At 39.1% G+C, this 18,745-nt stretch overlaps 1 long non-coding RNA gene across 1 annotated transcript in view; it reads left to right on the top strand.

Annotated features, from left to right (window-relative positions):
• The first annotated feature begins 717 nt into the window (after positions 1-717).
• Positions 718-18,745, top strand: part of LOC140707484 (uncharacterized) — a 34,942-nt gene continuing 16,914 nt past the window's right edge. Inside the window, exon 1 of the long non-coding RNA XR_013545543.1 lies at positions 718-17,301. This is a non-coding gene — a long non-coding RNA (uncharacterized LOC140707484). The remainder of the gene's footprint in view (positions 17,302-18,745) is intronic.

Raw genomic sequence — 18,745 nt, 5'->3', positions numbered from 1 at the left:
CTAAAATAATTAGATGAAAAATTGACTGTTGTTTTATACAGGGGAGGCAGCAGCAGGAGGTGGAGACTGAGCAAAGAAGCAGCCACGCTTTGCCACCTCTCGTGGCTGCCCATTGACTGCTGCCGCCCCCTCCAGCGATCATCTCCTTGTGATTGGGCAGCAGTGGCAGCTGTCAATAGGTAGTAGTGAGAGGTGGCCGAGCCGGGCTGCTTCTTTGCCTCAGTCTCTGCCTCCTGCTGCTGCTGCCTCCTCCACTGGAACCCTTTTCCATCACTTTTCCCTTCCTTTTGCTAAGCTCCGTGGCTTCACAAAAGGAAGAGAAAAGCGGCTGTCAAAGTGACCACCACTTTTCCCTGCCTTTTGCAAAGCCATGGGGCTTAGCAAAAAGGAAAGGAAAAGCAGCGCTTCACATTCGGCTTCGTAAAAAAGGGAAAAGCAACGGTCACTTTGATAGCCATTTCCCACTGCCTTTTGCTAAGCTCCATAGCTTAGCAAAAGGAAGGGAAAAGAAGGGATCAAATTTTCTATTTTGGGATTAGAAAAGGGGGGTCATTTTATACATTGGGTCATCTTATAAACAGAAAAATCTGTTATCTCTGGCTACCTCTAGTGGCTTGTTCTGGTAAATACACCATGGAAATACATATACGTACAGAAGAACTATGGTATCCATGGGTGATCAGTTTCAAGCCCCCCTGCAGATGCTGAAAAACATGGATATATCAAGTGCTATACATTGCACAGTTCTTGCAAATACACACAGAAAATTCATATAAATAGGTATTTTGAGGGGTGGAGTATTTGGTATTTTTAGCCAATGGATAAGTGAATCCATGGATGCTGATTAAGCAGATGGGGGGATCCTACAGTATTTCCCATATGGTACAGTCCAACCTTTCCAAAGCAACTGTCTCCCCTTCATATACAGTGTTTATAATGGGCTGAAGGTAGAAATTAGACTGCAGAATCAGCAGCACACAAACATTCTCTCAAGATTGCCAGAACCAGCATAAAAGGAAATTGCCCAATATTGCTGCAAAATATTGTGCCAATGATGCCAGCAGGAAAAAGGATGACAAGCTTTATATAGCAAAGGCCAGCCTGAATGGTGGCAACACCAATGGCAGCAGTCAAGATGGTCTACAGGACACCCTTTTCTCCTCATTATCATTCACGCTTGTTGAAAAACAGCCCTGATCATTTTTTGTGTTTGGGTGAGAAGTGATGAACTGATGAAAAAAGGAATCAGCTTCTGGGATTTCCCCTTGCATGGTGTCATTTTGTGAATGGTAGTGGTGTTAGGGGACTTCAGTTCAACACCATGACCTATGGAGTGTCTCAGGGTTCCATGATTCCCCATACTATTACCTACATGAAAAACCTGAAACAGGCTGTCGAGAATTTTGTAGTCTGATACCACCAGTGTGCTGATGACACTCAACTCCATCCGGTTTTTAAGATCTTCCAGGAGGCCCTTCTCTCAGTCTCTCTCAGATCTCCACCACCTCTGCCAATTTCACCCTAGTATCTACAGTACTCTCTTAAAGAGCTGAAATTCTATTATTAAAAAATAACCTTACAGTCATTATGTGTTTTCTGTTTCATCAATTAAGAAATTCAGTGTGAAAAACAACAGTATGCCCCAAGAAGAAGAAAATGGCAAACCATTTTTGAATACTCTGTATCATTTGCTACCATTCACAAAGTGACCTCATGGGAGCGGAAATCTGTCTCCTTTTTTCATCAGTTCACCACTGCTCACCCAAACACAAAGCCATTGTCAGGGCTGTTTTTCAACAAGTCTGAATGGTGGTGAGCAGAAGAGGCTGTCCTGCTGCCATTGGTGATGTCAACAAACAGGCTACCGTTTGCTACCGTACTCTTTTTCCTGTTGGCAACATGGGAACAATATTGTGCAGCAGTATCGGGCCATTTCCTGGAATTTTGAATCATGGATACAGAAGCCCAATATCCTACATTCATAAACCAGAGGGTTTTTTAATCCACAGACTTGATTTTACAAGAGCTGTTGAGGACAAGGTCACCATGAGTCAGGGGTACCCAACAACAACAGAGCAATACAGCTCCAAAAAGAAAATGGCAGTTTAACATAGTTCTCCACATCTACTTTGTCACTTTGAGAATTATCATTCTAGGTAAAACATAATTCAAGCCACAATACAAAAATGCATTCCATTTTTCTCTTCTCCATATAACATAAATGATCTATTATTTTCCTTTCACCATGGAAACTGGCATGGAGTTAAATCAGCTTATTCTGCCAGGTTATCTTACTGTACTGAAACTGTAGTATAAGCTGTAATCATGGAGCATACTATTCTAATATACTTTCACTTTTAATGCACTAATCTTAGACATATTTATTGAAAAAAGTTTCACTTTTAGAGCAACAACCTAGCATCCCATAAATTCAATATTGTTGGATTTTAAAATCAGAATGAACTAAACCTTAAAAGGGTTCAACACAATTAGTCCTAAAGGTAAAAACAGAACAACAGAACAATATTTATTCCCATTGCTTGAGTAAAAAAAAAATTCTTAACAAAGTAAATAAGCATTTCAAACATTACGAATATAAAAAAACGTAAAATATTCTGAAACAGAGGCATGAATAAATAATGCAAATGGGCTAGTTTATTTGGAGAACACTTATCTCAGGACAAAAAAAATGTGTCTGGTATGCCTATAACAGAAATGTAAGTGTTTTTGCAAAGAGTTTGTGTCATATGTAATTCGGAAACTGCTCTTTTCCCTCAGGAAGGCATATCCCACAAACATTAGGGTGATCTGTAAGTACTCCCACTTGCTGGAATCTTTTTTTTATTTATTTGACTTCTCCTTAGCTTTTTCTGTCATAAATTTGCATATTTCCACAGGGAGAGTAACAATGTTTCAAATCTCAATAATATCTTAGTATATGTATATAAACACCATCCACAACAATCACTTTCATGTTTAACTAAAAAGTATGACATTTATAAAGGCAAATAAAAAAATTTAAAAAATACAGGCTGTATTCACGAAGGCTTTCATGGCCGGGATCTAATGGTTTAATGGTAAAAATACAGGCTGCTTATGTTTTGGTATATCAATACATAGCTCAGTTACCTTTTGAGCTAGGAGTGTCCGCAATAGCATAATAATGTTCCTGTCCAATCTTTTCTAAGAGAGAAAGAGTACCAAGTACCCGAGGGAAGGGCAAATGTCTTTTTTCAAGGAATATTATCCAGATTTACATATTTATTGTAGAAACATGTGGCTCTAAACAAGGAAGGAACCCAGGCAAGCTAAGGGCCGTATCATGAACCAGAAACAAAATAATGAATCTGAGCATGAAAAAAGGACACCAAATCATAAGCCAGATAAAGTTTTCTTATAAAATACCTCTTTCCATCAGATTTACAAATAACTTGTGGTGACAAAGGATTTTCAAAAAGAGTCAGATTTCTGGCAATAATAACTCCTAGCCTTTTCAGTATTCAACCTCTTCTGAAGGTTGAGTTGTTTTGTGGTACCAGCTATATGGGCATCTACTGGCAGTAATATAATTTGGTCACTAAATCTGACCTGTTCAGAAGTCAAAACATGGTCATTCATACTTTCAAAAAAAGGGGGGCACACACATGATTTCACAGAATTCTTCCTCAGTTGCAAGTAATTCTGGGGAATACTCTTGAGCCTGGCTACAAAACATTCTTGGAAGAAAAGAGTGGGAGATTTTTCTCAATTTTAAAGGCAAAACTAGTTTTTTCTGTGTTACATAGCAGTCCTCAGCAAAATTTACTACATTACAGTGGTGCCCTGCATAGCAACATTAATCCGTTCCAGGATTAACGTCGCTAATCAGATTCGTCACTATGCGGGGTGGGGGAACCCATAGGAACGCATTAAACTCCATTTAATGTGTTCCTATAGGATGAAAACTCACTGCTATGCGAAGATTCCCCCATCTGGCCGCCATTTTTGCCGCCCGGTAAGCAAGGGCAGGGCGTGAAAACGGAGCGGGCAGCCATTTTTTCTTCCGGTGGCCATTTTGGAACTGCTGATCAGCTGTTTTTAGAACATCACAATGCGAAGATCGGTAAGCGAAACGCTTACCGATCATCGCAATGCGATGTTTTGCCATTCAAAACATTGCAATGCAATCACATTAGCGATCGCAAAAAAATGTGTCGCTATGCGGATTTTTCGTTAAACTGTGCCCTCGTTAAGCGAGGCACCACTGTATTTAGATTTGCAATCTTCCTTCTTTGTTCTCCGGTCACCTTTTGAAACCTATCACTCTCTTCCTGAGCAACCCCTCAAAAACCACTGCCGTCTTATACTCCTCCTCCACAGAAGGGCATCTAACCCTGTCCAGTTCCAATGCCTGCTTTTTCTTGTCTCCACTTGTTATTAGCTTAAACACAATTATTTCTTAGTTTAGATGTGTGATGTCTCAATTCTTATTGTGAGGTTTCAAAGTGATTTGAAACAATTTAAAACACTTTGTTCAGCATAAAACATCAAAAAATAAGTTTGTTTTCACAAAACCAATCATAAAACATCCAGTTCAGATGTTTTGAACTTAAAAACATTTAGAACAATGCAAAATTGCTGAGGACTTTCAGTAAGATCCCATTTAGTGTCATCTTCTACAAAAATTTAAATGATAAGACTGAGCCTCGGAAGCCTTCAAGGTGAAATGTCTAGTTTGTCATGGGATTCATAATTTTTCTGTCTCTAGAGCTTTGCTCATCATAATTCAGCCAGCAAAACCATTCTTTTCAATAAACAATACTTTAACAGACATCAAGGATCTAACAAAAAGAGAACACAGACTTGGTGAAAGTAAAATATATTCAGAAAGGAGAGACAACTGATGTGTTGTTTCCAGACTTTCTCCCTTTTCTTATATTAATAACCCAGTTTTTTACGTGCTTGTTGGGGCCCAAAATGTGATGGATGGCTCACTCACTTGGAGTTCTGCAAGGTGCCGGCTTATAGTTGTTGGGGGTGGATGTACCTCCTTTTGCTCATTTATCTGTAGAGCTAAAAGTTCAATTTTGAAAGTTCCATGATAGTCCCGAACTCTGCACCAATTTTTCTGTGCTGGGAAAAAAATTGTCTATACCCAGACTAACCCAAATCAGCAGCTAGTACAGGTGTTGTCTTGAAGATTGCTAACATCCTCCACATGGCAATCGGACAAAACATTCAGCCAGACCTGGGTGTTATGGGAGCTCATACTAGTGCTGCTCCATGATGGCATTAGGTTTGTTTGTTATTGTTTCTTTCTCTTCTTTTCTCTTCTTTCCTCTTCTTTTTCTTCTCTTTTTCCTCCCCCCCCCCGTATTTATGGCAGATTCAACAGTTAAACAGAACACAATTATTTTCTTATTAAACAATGCCAAAAATATTAAAAGAACAGCCAGTATACAGTTCCCAGAACTATCGCTCCACTATCTGCCAATGACTGGATTCACCAACGAGTTATAGGTCCATTAATCCTGGCACTCATGGATACAACACCAGGTAACTGGATACAACACCAGGCTGGATCCCTAGATTCCAAGGGATTTTCCAGAGTCCTGAGTTCTGTCGGTCTCTTCAGTCCCCAGATTCCGGAGATGGTTTTTACAGGGAGGGGGGTGACTGGAGTTCTAACCCAGTCAGAAAAAGGTATTTCACCAAGTTGCTACTTTGGACAAAGACCTTAGGAGTGCTAATCTAGATCTTCCTACCAAAGTGAGAAGCCAAAACCTTTCAGGCATGGGGTTATGCTGCAAACTCAAAAGCCAATCAGTCTCTGTAGGTCTGTTTCCAAGGGTGGTGATGGGTAGGCAGGGATGGAGAAAGGTAAACTTTAAAATTTCAAAGAATAACTCAAAGGCTTGAGAGGAGACTTCAAGCCCTTGAAGAAAAACTTCCAAACCTTAAGGAAAAATAGGTTCAATACTTTTAAATGGGATTTCCAAGAAAGAAAGAAAGAAAGAAAGAAAGAAAGAAAGAAAGAAAGAAAGAAAGAAAGAAAGAAAGAAAGAAAGAAAGAAAGAAAGAAAGAAAGAAAGAAAGAAAGAAAGAAAGAAAGAAAGAAAGAAAATATGGTGTAAAACGAAACCTTTACCTTACCTGGCCGGTGATGATACGTGTGCTTCTTTTTCAGATCCCCACATTACTAACCATCTGAATTTTATATGGGTTGCTTTTCTCTTTTTAAGTTGGATCCTTTTGGAAAGGATGCCTGTCTCCCCCCCCCCTTCCAACCAGTTTTGACCGAAAATTGGTCTATGGGCACCTTGTTGTCAGGGGGAAAGGGGGCAGATGGTCCTACTCACCAAAATCTCCTGATTGGCTGGCCAATTTTGTAAAATGTAGGTGAGTTTACCCTGACAGGGTAAACTCTTTTGGGATACCAAAGGAAGAAAGAATTAACCCAAATTGACACAAAAATATGGATTTTTTAATATATGGGGTTTATTAAAGAATAATAGGATCTGCAGAAACTGAGAGGGCAGGAGCATGAATTTAGCTCAAATCATGCCATCTCAATAGTAGGAAAAGAACACATTACCTTTATAGGTCACAAATCATAACAAACTTGGGAAACAAGATTGAGAAGTTCCTGTGTCAAGGATAGTTTGGCCTGTAATACTATCTGCCTTAACTAGGTTACAATAATATATGATTTGCAGAGATGCACACAAGTGTTAAAGTCACTGGTGGCACTAATACAATGTGTACTGTAGAATATGAAAACAAACTTGAACTTAGAACATGGGTCATGATGGATATTTCAGTTCTAGTTTTTATCATGTCATGAATATGTCAATTGCTTTGAGGTTTCATTTTCCCATTTTTTGGTTTCTTCTCTGGACTTGCTGGAGACATCTGTATTTATGACCTTGCACATCCTAAGAAAGCTCTTATCTAGCAGAGGGTACCTTTTTCTGCTGTTTCTCTGAGTGAGGCTCTGTTACTAATTTCTAAAGCATTAGCAGTTTAAAGACGGGAATATAATGAGTATATACATAATATATGTAATATATGTATTAGGGAGAAAAGAAGGGGAAATAGATTTTTCCTACAGAGGGAATGTTGACCCTACATAAAAATTATGTGGATCCATGCGTATCTGTGCACCAGATACATGTTTTTGCACCACTGCAAAGCCATGCACTGGACAACCCCTAATTTTTATTTTGTAGTCTGTGGCACTGCTGGTCGATATGACTGGACGGTGGTGTTGGGATGATCCTGCATAAAAACCATGTGGATCCATGAGGATCCATATATCATATCCATGTTTTTACACCACTGCAAAGCCATGCACTGGGGATGCATGATTTCTATGGTGTAACCTATGGGCACAAATGGGGCCTATGACTGGACAGTGGTTTAAGGAGGATTCTACATAATAATCATGTGGATCCATGAGCATCTCTGACTTACATTGGTGTTTTGAGTCACTGAAAAACATGGGGGACCAATGATTTCTGTCTTGTAATCTGTGGGCACTGATGGTCCGTATAATTGGACAGTGGTTGGAAGATGATCCTGCAGAAAAATCATATGGATCCATGAGGATGCATGCTTCAGAGTCATTTTTTGCACCACTGCAAAGCCATGCATTGGAGCAGAGGTCATGGAACAGGGGTAAATTACCCCAAATGGGGTAAAAATGAAAATCCTGGGGGTAATGAGCAGAGCACTCCCCCCCACTCCCACCCCCTGCAGCTGAACTTCAAACTGGAAACCACCTCTCCCTCGTTCCTTGGTTGCGGCACTTATAAATCCTCAGTTCTTTTAGAGATCGGAGATAAGGTGGCTTAATTGGTTACAGCTGTAGAACATCCCCAGGCAGTCAATCCAGTTTGTGAATGACTGCTTCCGCCAGAGATGACTGCAAGCAGAAGGAGGGAAAGCTCCAGTTAAGGAGGGAATGAAGGTGCGAGAGCATGACGGATGGCTTCATCAGCTTGTTTAAATGTATGTAGAAAATTGAGGGAGAGAGGGTGGATGTGTGTGTGTGTGTGTGTGTGTGTGTGTGTGTGTGTATGAGATAGACTGACTGAAAACTGAAAAAAGGAACAGGCAAGAAGGATGGAAGGCTTGAATTAAGGGGGGGAAATGGCTTCATCAAGCTTGTTTAAATGTAATGAGAGGAAATGGACATACTGAACTGAAGCAACTAATTGTTGAAAATTGAGTGAGGAAGGGTCTGTGTGCATGTGCATGAGACAGACAGACAGACAGACAGACAGACAGACAGACAGACAGACAGACAGAGAAACCTGACTCTTCCATAAAACATGAAAAGGAACCTTTTAAAATTTAATCTCCACTGCACTTAGCTCTGCAGTTTCTGCTGAGAACAGCAGAAGTGTGAAGTGTGTAGCAATCATGTTTCTCTATTTCTCATCCCCAAAGTAGGCAAGAGTATCATAGTTTATTCCCAAAATCTGAGTCTCAATCTTTCTGCTCCTGGTCCTACTTGGACTGTACCACCAAACAAAAGACTGTGGGTTTCTTTATTGAGTCAATCCATCTCATGTGCAGTTTTCCTCTTTTCCTACTGCATTGCACCTTTTCCTGCATTACTGCCTTTTCCAGTGAGCTTGTCTTCTTATGATGCCACTGTAGTACAGTACCTTTTGTTTGGTTATTTTAGCTGCTAGTGAAAGCTCACACTTAATTTGCTTTACTTATCTTTCTGACAAGTCATAATAGGTTTGTCATCGCTTTCCTCCCAAGAAGCAGGTGTCTTTTAATTCCATGGCTGCTGTCACCATCTGCAGTGATCATGGAGCCCAAGAAAGTAAAATCTGTCACTGCCTCCATATCTTCCCCTTCTATTTGCCAGGAGGTGTTGGGATCAGTGGCCATGATCTTAGTTTTTTTGATGTTGAGCTTCACACCATTTTTGGTGCTCTCTTCTTTCATCCTCATTAAGAGGTTCTTTAATTCCTCCTCACTTTCTGCCATCAGAGTGGTATCATCTGCATATCTGAGGTTGTTGATATTTCTTCTGGCAATCTTAATTCTGGTTTGGGATTCTTCCAGTCCCGCCTTTTGCATGATGTCCCACATACAGATTTCTCAGGAGATAGCTAATTTTATTATTTATTTGATTTATTTGATTTATATCCCGCTAAGGTAGTCAGGCACTCCAATTTCTTTAAGAACTTACCATAGTTTGGTGTGGTCCACACAGTCAAAGGCTTTTGCGTAGTCAATGAAACAGAAGTAGATGTTTTTCTGGAACTCTCTGGCTTTCTCCATAATCCAGCGCGTGTTAGCAATTTGGTCTCTAGTTCCTCTACCCCTTCGAAATCCAGCTTGCACATATTGCTGAAGCCTACCTTGTAGGATTTTGAGCATCACCTTGGTAGCATGTGAAATGAATGCAACTGCACAGTAGTTGGAGCAGTCTTTGGCACTGCCCTTCTTTGGGATTCAGATATAGACTAATCTTTTCCAATCCTTTAGCCATTGCTGAGTTTTCCATTGATGATTATTTCAAAAATAGTGCCCTGGTCCTTTGATATTGGACTGTGGCACCAAGGTGAGTGGCATGATCTTTAGCCTGGCTTGTTCCTTTTTGCACACCACACACAGAATGATTAAAGTGGTAGGAAAAGCCACCACCCCCAACTCTGCCTTGGCTGTCTCTAGCAAGCATGTCATTGCTAGCACCACTCTGACAGCCATTGATGATGATTAAACCTCTGCAAGCTAGCAAAAATTTAATGCAACTTGCTAGGCACATTGGACACCTTACTACCCCCTATACCACCCCATGGCTGGAGTGCAATGTGTTCCAGCAGAAATAGTGCATATCTTTATTAAATTTGGTGCATCCTGCTAGTTTGGTAGATAGCCTGGCAGCCATTGATACTGATGATATATCCTGATAGTTCAGTACACAGCCTGTGTAGATTCAATAATATTTTGAATTCAAATAATGTATGATTTCCTTCCTTTCAAATCAAGGGAGTAACGTTGGCGTATATAAATTTTTTGGGGGGTAAAATGTAAAAAAGTTCCCTGACCCCTGCATTGGGGAAACCCATGAGTTCTGTGGTGCAATGTGTGGGTACAAATGGGATCTACTTACTCATGAGTGAACCAGGTAAATGTACTCATGAGTAAGCCAAGTAAAACATACTTTAAGATCAAAACTAACAACAAAGCAAAAAAACATAATTCCACAGTTTGAATGAGTGAGCTGATGAATATCATTATCTATTTTCAAAAATGTATTTTTAAATATTTTCACAGGTTGGAGCTAAAAATGTGTGGCCAGCAAGGAGTTAAATGCTTTTTTTCACACTGATCACATTCTGATACCTTCCCTGTATTAGCTGCCTGGCTCCAGACACATTCTGATTGACTTTAATGCTATGATATGCAAATAGTTCCTTCGGAATGCTCAAAAGTTATATAAAAAAGGAATGATTTCAGAGGTTTTCTGGATTTATAAAATCTCTGAACCATAAAGGCTCAATTCCCATGGATGAAAAAAAGAGAGGCTAAAACAGATTTTCCCTAAATATGCAATTTTGTCTAATCTATGTTTTTTATCTATTTTCGATCTAACAGCTGAAAGTCACTTGCATGTGGCCAGGGGTAAAACAATGTTACTTTTTTAAAAATCACAACTCAAAAGCCCATTGCCCAAATGTTCCCAACCTTGGCAAATAGCAAGAACAGACTTTCTGCTACACTTATGCCAAATTTGGTGCTGATCCAAGGTGCAGTTTCATAGCTATAATTTATTGTTTGCGGCATCTCTATTTTTATTTGACTTATAGAACACCTTTTGTTTCTAAGAGCAAAATATATTTCAGCTTACAATGTCTCTATTTAAAAGAGAAAGAGATAATCAAAATAATTTCCAATTAAATGCATTAGATTGTTAAAAAAACTAATGAGAAACTGGAAATTGAGAAGTCTAGACAAAACAGAAATACTTTTGAGAAAATAGTGCAGGAGTTAGATATCTTGGTTGTTAAGTCTGGGATACAGAGAATAATTCTTTGCACTAGTCAAGTTAACACTCAACAACCTTGGTAGGAATATACATTTAAGCAGGCTGAGGGTAGCATGATACTACCTTGTATCTGGAAAAAATAGAATAGAAGCGACAAATTATATCACTATCAAAAAAAACCCCACACATTAAATACAGTAGGGTGGGTAGTTTAATTTTAAACTATTATTATTTCTTTTTCTGTCAGGCAGGAATATAAACAAAGTGTTTAAAAGCAATGAAGCATTTTTAATTGAAGAAAGACAGAAATCTCTATTGTGTAGGAGAGAGACTCAGCCTTTTCTCCTCTCCCAGAAGCATCCCATATTCTTATATGTGACGTTGCCTTGGCAACCACACTTGGTGACCTCGTTATTTCAACCTAATCCTGCTTTGAAATTATAGTTGCTCCACCCTTTTGCCTGGCTAGGTTGATAACACAATTGTAAATGTAGATTGGGCAGGGGGAAAACAGCAAGATTCCATTTCTTTAGTGAGGCAGGACAGTCACACCTTATCAGGAAAATATACCAACAATTAAAGTGCATACATCTCAGTGCCCCAGAAAAAGTAGGATTTGGAGATTATTAATTTTTATGAAGTCTGCCATTCCGCTTTGCAAACTGCAACTGCCACAGTGTGTTGCTTGGATTTGGAAATTAAGACCCATTTTACATATAATTTTGTATTATTCTTATTCGCCATGACAAAAAAAATCTAGGCGGCCTTAATTGCACATTTCTTTGGACTTCAGACAGTCATTTAATTACTCATTAAAGGCGGACTCCCTGGTTTTATGTTGTGCTCCTTTCTTCAGCCTTTTGGTTTAAAGCAATAAAAACCAGGAAGAGCTACTTATAGTCTAGCTGCTGTGGAAAAGAAATGTATTTTCCTGTCATGCTACATGAACTTTATTTTTTCTATTAGAAACAAAAGCTTAACTTGACTGAGGAATACATTTTATTGACCTCTTTAGGGTGATTTTTATTTGATAGGTCCTGTCCAGATGGGGGAATTCGGAGCAGTCTGGTTTGCACTTTAAAAAAATCTTATCTGCAATCTATTTTATCTTTCACCTGAGCAATCTTTCTGTTCCTACTGGAGAAGTTTATTACCCTGCAAGAAGAGTCCATGCAAATCTTTCGATTGCTAATTTAATTGCAAGTAAATTCACCCAGTTTCCTTGCAAGTAAGGAAGCAACAGTGGGGCAGGCTCGGGGCAGCCGTGATACTTGTGTGAAGGAAAACCATTGGGGTGAAGGTTGGGGAGATGGGAGGTAACCCACCCCCTTTTCCACCTTTCCTGTTAGCCAGGATGCTGCCAGCATTGCGCCATGCAGATGGAGCCCATAGAATTAACATAGCTGTAGACAATGCACTTTTGTTTTGAACCAAACCATACCAACAGTGTTCCAAATACCGATCTATATATCCCTCTGGACAGTTCCTTAGAATGTGTGGGGTAAATGCAGTTTTATATTTGTATTTTTACTGCAATTAAGGATTTGTAAAAACATTTTAAAACCACCAGTAATAAATTCAGGCAAAAAAGAGAACGTCTATACTGTCATTTTTATCTGTGCATTTATTTTACATTTGTTCTCCCTTTCATCTCAAGTTGATACTGGCAACAAGATTAAACAGGTGCGAATGCAACACAACCAGCTGTTAGTTTCAAAACACAATAAATATATTAGCACATTAATACATAATTAAATCAAAACATATCAATAAACAAAACAGCACCCAGCTATTGAAAGCCCCATCCTCAGCAGGGAGGTATCTGCCGGAAGTAAGAAATGACATTTGCATGGTAGTGAAAGGATAACAGGAAGAAAAGCATTCTTAGAAAACAAACCCACTGTTAAATGTATTGAGAACATAGCTATAGAATAAATTAATAAATGTATAAATCAATTTAAACTCTGTCTTGTTTTAGTGTCCATGACTTCTATTCAAAGACATTTTAGAACATATGTGGCAAGCTCCCGGGTGCAATTTTTAGTCTGCTGGAGCTTCTGCAGTGTGCAACAGCCCTAAAATTTGTAAAATGAAACTAAAATGAAACTGGAAGCAGCCACAAGTTCACATCAAGTTTTATCAGTTTGGGGAACAAAATAAGGCACTGTAATGCTGTATCGTGTTCTAAAAAAGAATAGTTTGTCCTGGATGCTTCCAGGTGTAGGACTCTTTTTTTTTTACAGGCATTTTTTCAAATAAGAACAGTTCAATGTGTCTGGGGATCACAGAAATTTAGCCCACCTGCGAGAGGCGGGGCTTTGTTGCGGTGCTGCCAGCAACTTCAGAGAGGAGCTCTCTGGAAAAAGCTGGAACCCTCCGGTCCGGGATCCCCATTCTGAAATGGGGATCAAAGGAGAGTCTAGAAGAAGTCTCTCTGAAGCAGATGGTGAGCAGCAGAAGGAGAAGAAAGGGAGGCAGACCCGGACTTTTTTCTTCTGAAGAAATCACCGTGCACGGACTGGAGCGGGCGCCATTTTTTGGCACTGAGCCGCGAGGAACCCTTTACCGGGGGAGAGGAGAGCAATCAATATAAACTAAAAATATATAACAAGTAAGTAAGCCGAAGCCTCTGATTTATGAAACAGCCTCATTAAGCTGAAATAAGAATGAAAATATTTGGCTGAAAGAATAAATGCAGCGGCGGGTTTATCTTATCAGTCTGACTCAAAAGTGAAACTAAGCTTCTCCAAGTGAACTATTAAAACGCCAGGCTGATTCTAAAGCCGAGAGTCTGAGATGGAAAAATAAATCTTATGCTTCTGGAGAAGAATCCCAGACAGCAACACCGTCTGACTGGATTTAAGAGACTTCGGTGGATGCAGTGTGGCTGGGATACGTTACTCTTTGCCTTCTCTGGACTTTGTGAACTATAAATAATAGAATCTGGTGGTTTTCGGGAGAAGGAGCTGACGTGGCCGACTGGACTAAGGAGCATTAAGGGGTTAATGAAGATCACAAGACGAGCTCCAAGGACAATCTACTGGACAGTTTGAGACTCTGTGACTGTTGTTTTGTTTGTGACCGCGTGTGAGTCTAATAATAGAAGCTTGCTGAACTCAGGAGAAGAAGAAATAACTGTGTCACGGTTCTAATTGATATTGTATTTGCTGGGCTAAAAGTTGATTTTTATACTACAATATTTGGACAAAGATTGGAGGGAGATCTAAGGGGAGGTTTATGATGAGGGGTTTGAATTGTTGATAAAATTGTGGAAACTGTGGAAGGATTTCTAGGGGGTGATTATTGTGGTATTTATACAAACCCCAAAGCCTGAGATGGACCCCAAAAATTCAAAAGAACAAATGGAGACTTGGTCTGTTCAATCCCAAAGTTCTGGAATAGTGGTGCAAGAAATAGAAAAGGAATGGCAGATTAATATACAAAGGCTAATATTATCAGGGTTCCAGCAAGTGAATGCAGGTCTTAGCAAAATAGAAGATTTGATGAAAGGGACGAAAGAGGGGACAGTAGATGTCAAACAAAACTTAAATGAAGTTGTACAGACTTTAGAATCGTCTGTATTAGACATGACACCAGGTAATATGAATGCAGTAGAGAGTTATCCAGTGACCCATGCAGCTTCCAAAATTAAAAAGCATTATGACAAAAATCTTAAGGAGGCAGAGATACTGAAACCAGATAATTTTATGGTGAAAATATGGGAAGTGAAAAAAATGGATATTCTGTCAGATGGGCTGAAAGACTGTTCAATTCAAAAAGAAACTGAACGATGGGATGTATTGTATAAATGGCAGCAGCTACCAGGCAATGTTGGAATAACATAGAATAAAATTAAAATTAAATGATAAGATAAAAGCAGGAGGGTAATCAAACTGTGAAAAAGCAAAAAGTTGATATGTATTAGTAATATGAATTGATTGGATGATGTTATACTTTATGCTCTCCTATCCCCCAAAACCATTTTTCCTTTCCTATCCCCTCTTTCTTTTTGTACCCTCTATCCCTGTTCCTAAATAATAAAAAAAAGATCCAAAAAAAAAAAAGAAAAAAAAAAGAAATTTAGCCCACCTGCCACTTGTGAGCTAAAGGATTCACCCCTGTTCCACAATTCAAGAAGCAGAGGTGGAATTGGTAGTTCTTCTTTGGGCAACAAACAAACAAACAAAAAACAAGCTTGACTCCACCCTTGAAATCAAGGAAACACCATGGAGATAAGCAAAAGCAAAACAGGCTATGGTTACACAGAACTACAAAGAATGCCACTTTTTGTCCTTTTCAGGAGATTGGGTGATTATGGTGATCTGCGTGTTTTTGTTGTGAGTATATTATTGTGATAAAGGGGAGAAATGACTTATCACCGTGATTAATGAGTGTTGTTAGCTGGTCTTTTGTGTGCAGTGATCACTGGTCCTTGTGGCTGGGTAGAGTTCGTTGACCTTTTGCAGGCTGTGTTTTCCAGTGCTGGGAGCCAGGCTTTGTTAAGTTTTAGACTTTCTTCTTTTTTGTTGAAGCTCTGCTGATGTTTGTGGATTTCAATGGCTTCCCTGTGCAGTCTAACATAATGATTGCTGGTGTTGCCCAGTACTTCTGTGTTTTGAAATAGAATTTCATGCCCAGCTTGTTTCAAGTCATGTTCAGTTACTGCCGATTTTTCTGGTTGTTTTAGTCTGCAGTGTCTCTTATGTTCTTTGATTCTGATGTGGATGCTGCATTTTGTGCTTCCAATATATACCTGGCCACAACTACAAGGTATCTGGTATACTCCTGCAGTGGTGAGGGGGTCCCTTTTGTCCTTTGCTGAACATAACATTTGTTGTATTTTTGTGGTGGGCCTAAATACTGTTTGTAGGTTGTGTTTTTTCAAAAGTTTCCTCATGCACCAGAGCACAGACATAGTTCTGTCCTCCAAAGATGCCAGCCATAGAGACTGGTGAAATGTTAGGAAGAAAAACCTCAAAAACACAGCCAGGCAACCCGAAAAACCTACAACAACCAATGGATCCCAGCCATTAAAGCCTTTGAGAATACATTATCTGAGCTGTTTCATATAGTACACAAGCCAGGGAACTGTGGGGACAATGGCTTGTTGGTACATGCTGCCCCATCAATGCTGCTTGCTGGGGCAATGGCTAAAGAATCTCTGAAGAGACCTTTGGGTAGGGTTGGCGGCATACAAATTAAATAAATAAATAAATAAGTAAATAAATAAGTAAACAATAAAAATAAAAGAGCAAATAAGAAAGACAAAAATGTGGTGGCATCTTAAAGACTAATTGTTATATTTTTAATGTGAGCTATCGTGGATAAGTCCACTTCCTCATACATAAGAGAAAGAGAAAAAGTTTGCTTGGCTGTTCTTGCTGTGAGCAGGAGGAAAGGCTTTGCATTCTCACTGTCTACCAGGGAGATTACCCAATCAAAAAATGAGGTAAGATTAGTCTGGCAGGATTTGTTCTTGACAAATTCGTGTTGGGTTCTATTTATTACTGCATTGTTTCCAAGATACTTGCAGAGTGACTGATTTATAATCTGCTCCAGAATTTTCCCTGAGACTGATTTCAGATTGACTAGCCTTCCCTCTCTGACTATGGCCTTCCCACTCTACCTAGGAGCCCACCAAACAGATAATCAATACGCCCATAGCCAGAAAGCCCCCCCCCCAGCCCTGATGAGAGATGGGTTTGGTAGTTGTGAATAAAATAATAGTGAAAATAGATGCAGCAGAAGTATTACATTTGGTAATGATGTGATGTGTGCAGGTTTGGCCTGGATCAGGTGAAGAACCAGAGAGAATTAGGACACAAAAATGGAGACCAAAAGAACCAGAGGAACTATGGGATTTTGTATTTCTAGTTAGGAGCCCTCATTGTGAGAGATTCAACTTTTGAACTGTGAACGTTTTGAAATAAGTTAACAAAAACCATCTGCTGAGGGAGTGGAGAAAACTTGAGGATTAAGAAGAGCCTGGTACGAGGATCCTCCTGATCATAGCAGATTCCAAACCTGTCCACTAAGTGATGGAAGACATATTAAGTATTCCACACTTCACAATAAGTGATAAGAACCATATATCTAAAGAAATCTCTACCACACATGCCCTGTGAGCAACCTGAGACAAAGAAATGTCTTCTACGCATGCTCTACTTAAAAAACCTGCCTAAATAGAATATAAGAAGAGGGATCTGGGAAAACATTAGACTGTCTGTCTGTCTGCTGAGACCAAAAGGTTTTTGGAACTACTTTCTTTGGAACTTGGACAATGCAAATAAAGATTTCTTCTCTCTTTGGTGAGTATGTATGTGGTATGAATGTGCTAAATGCATGTAACCCCTTTATTTAGAATTGTAATCAATAGATAATAAAGTATATTTATTTTTGCATTTATTAATGTGTCTTGTGAAGTTCTTTGCTGTTTAATGTTGTTCTTCTTGGGATACAAAAGAACCAGTAGTCACCCTTTTGTGACAATGACTTCAGAAACCTAGGCTTATATTCAGTCAATTTATATGTGTCCATCATGCCTATACATTTTATCTCAGCTGTTTCCCTCTGTATTCCTGATTTGTAGTTATTCTATTCTAAAATTGTGACTTTCAAAGCTTCCATGGAGTGTCCTGGTAGGTTGAAGTGATTAGAGACAGGTTTCTGTGTATTGTGTTTTTTGATATCAGATGTGTGACCGTTGACTCATTTTCATAGAGACTGTCCTGTTTGTCCTATTTACGTAGGAGAAACGGGACAGTGCAGAGAGGCAGAGGAACAACTACCAAGCCCAGCTCTCATCACAAGGCTCAAAGGAAAAAACTATCAATATTCCATACATTCACACAATGGGATTCCTCTGCCATCTTCTTTCACCTTTATATTTAATATTCTCTTTTAAAAATCTCTCTTGAGTTAAATGAATCCTCACTTCAAAACACACACACACACACACTTCCTCTTTCTTCTCTGCCCCCCATCTTTGCCCAGGCTTGGTGTCTACTTTTTTTGTCTCCTGAGGAATTTTTACAACAGAGCCCTAAAACAACATAAGCCGAATTAATGCATGTAAATGTACCATACACACAAGAGCCAATAAATATTTAGTAAAAAACTGATATTTCATTCAACATTTAATTCTGTTTCCATATGTCTGACAAAGTGGACGTGTCCATGAAACTCACATTAAAATATAATAGTTAGTCCTTAAGGTGCCACATGTTTTTGTCTTGTCCTGTTTTTTTCTTTTGGATTTTTCCTGATAGACTTGCACAAACTAACATGGCTACCTCTTCCAAAACTACAACCAGATACCCAGTATAGTACAGAGGAAAGTAACTATTGTTAGTAAGACATTCTGTAAAAAATTTGTAGTTCTACACAATTGTCTTCCATTGAGTCAACCAACAACTAGACTATATCAACTATACCAAGTGGATAGCGATAGACTAGGACTTGGGAATCCTGAGTTTGAATCCCCACTCAGTCATGGAGAATCACTGGTGGTGTGGAATTGGTTTAAAAAAAACACTCCTTAAATCAATATCTCATTTACCTTGAAAATCCTATTAGGGTTCTGACTTGACGTCACATAGCAAGGACATAAATAAATAAGATTCTGAACACTTCAGAACACGGCCAAGAAGCCCAAAAAACCCACAACAACCACAAGATTCTGATTCTTTATCTAGAAGTAGTGCACTTTAAGAGGAAAATATTTTCTGTTCAGTCTAATATCTTGCTTTAATC

This window comes from Pogona vitticeps, chromosome 5 (genome assembly GCF_051106095.1).
Source record: "Pogona vitticeps strain Pit_001003342236 chromosome 5, PviZW2.1, whole genome shotgun sequence".
Classification (NCBI taxonomy): domain Eukaryota; kingdom Metazoa; phylum Chordata; class Lepidosauria; order Squamata; family Agamidae; genus Pogona; species Pogona vitticeps.
This window is presented reverse-complemented; position numbering and strand designations above follow the sequence as displayed.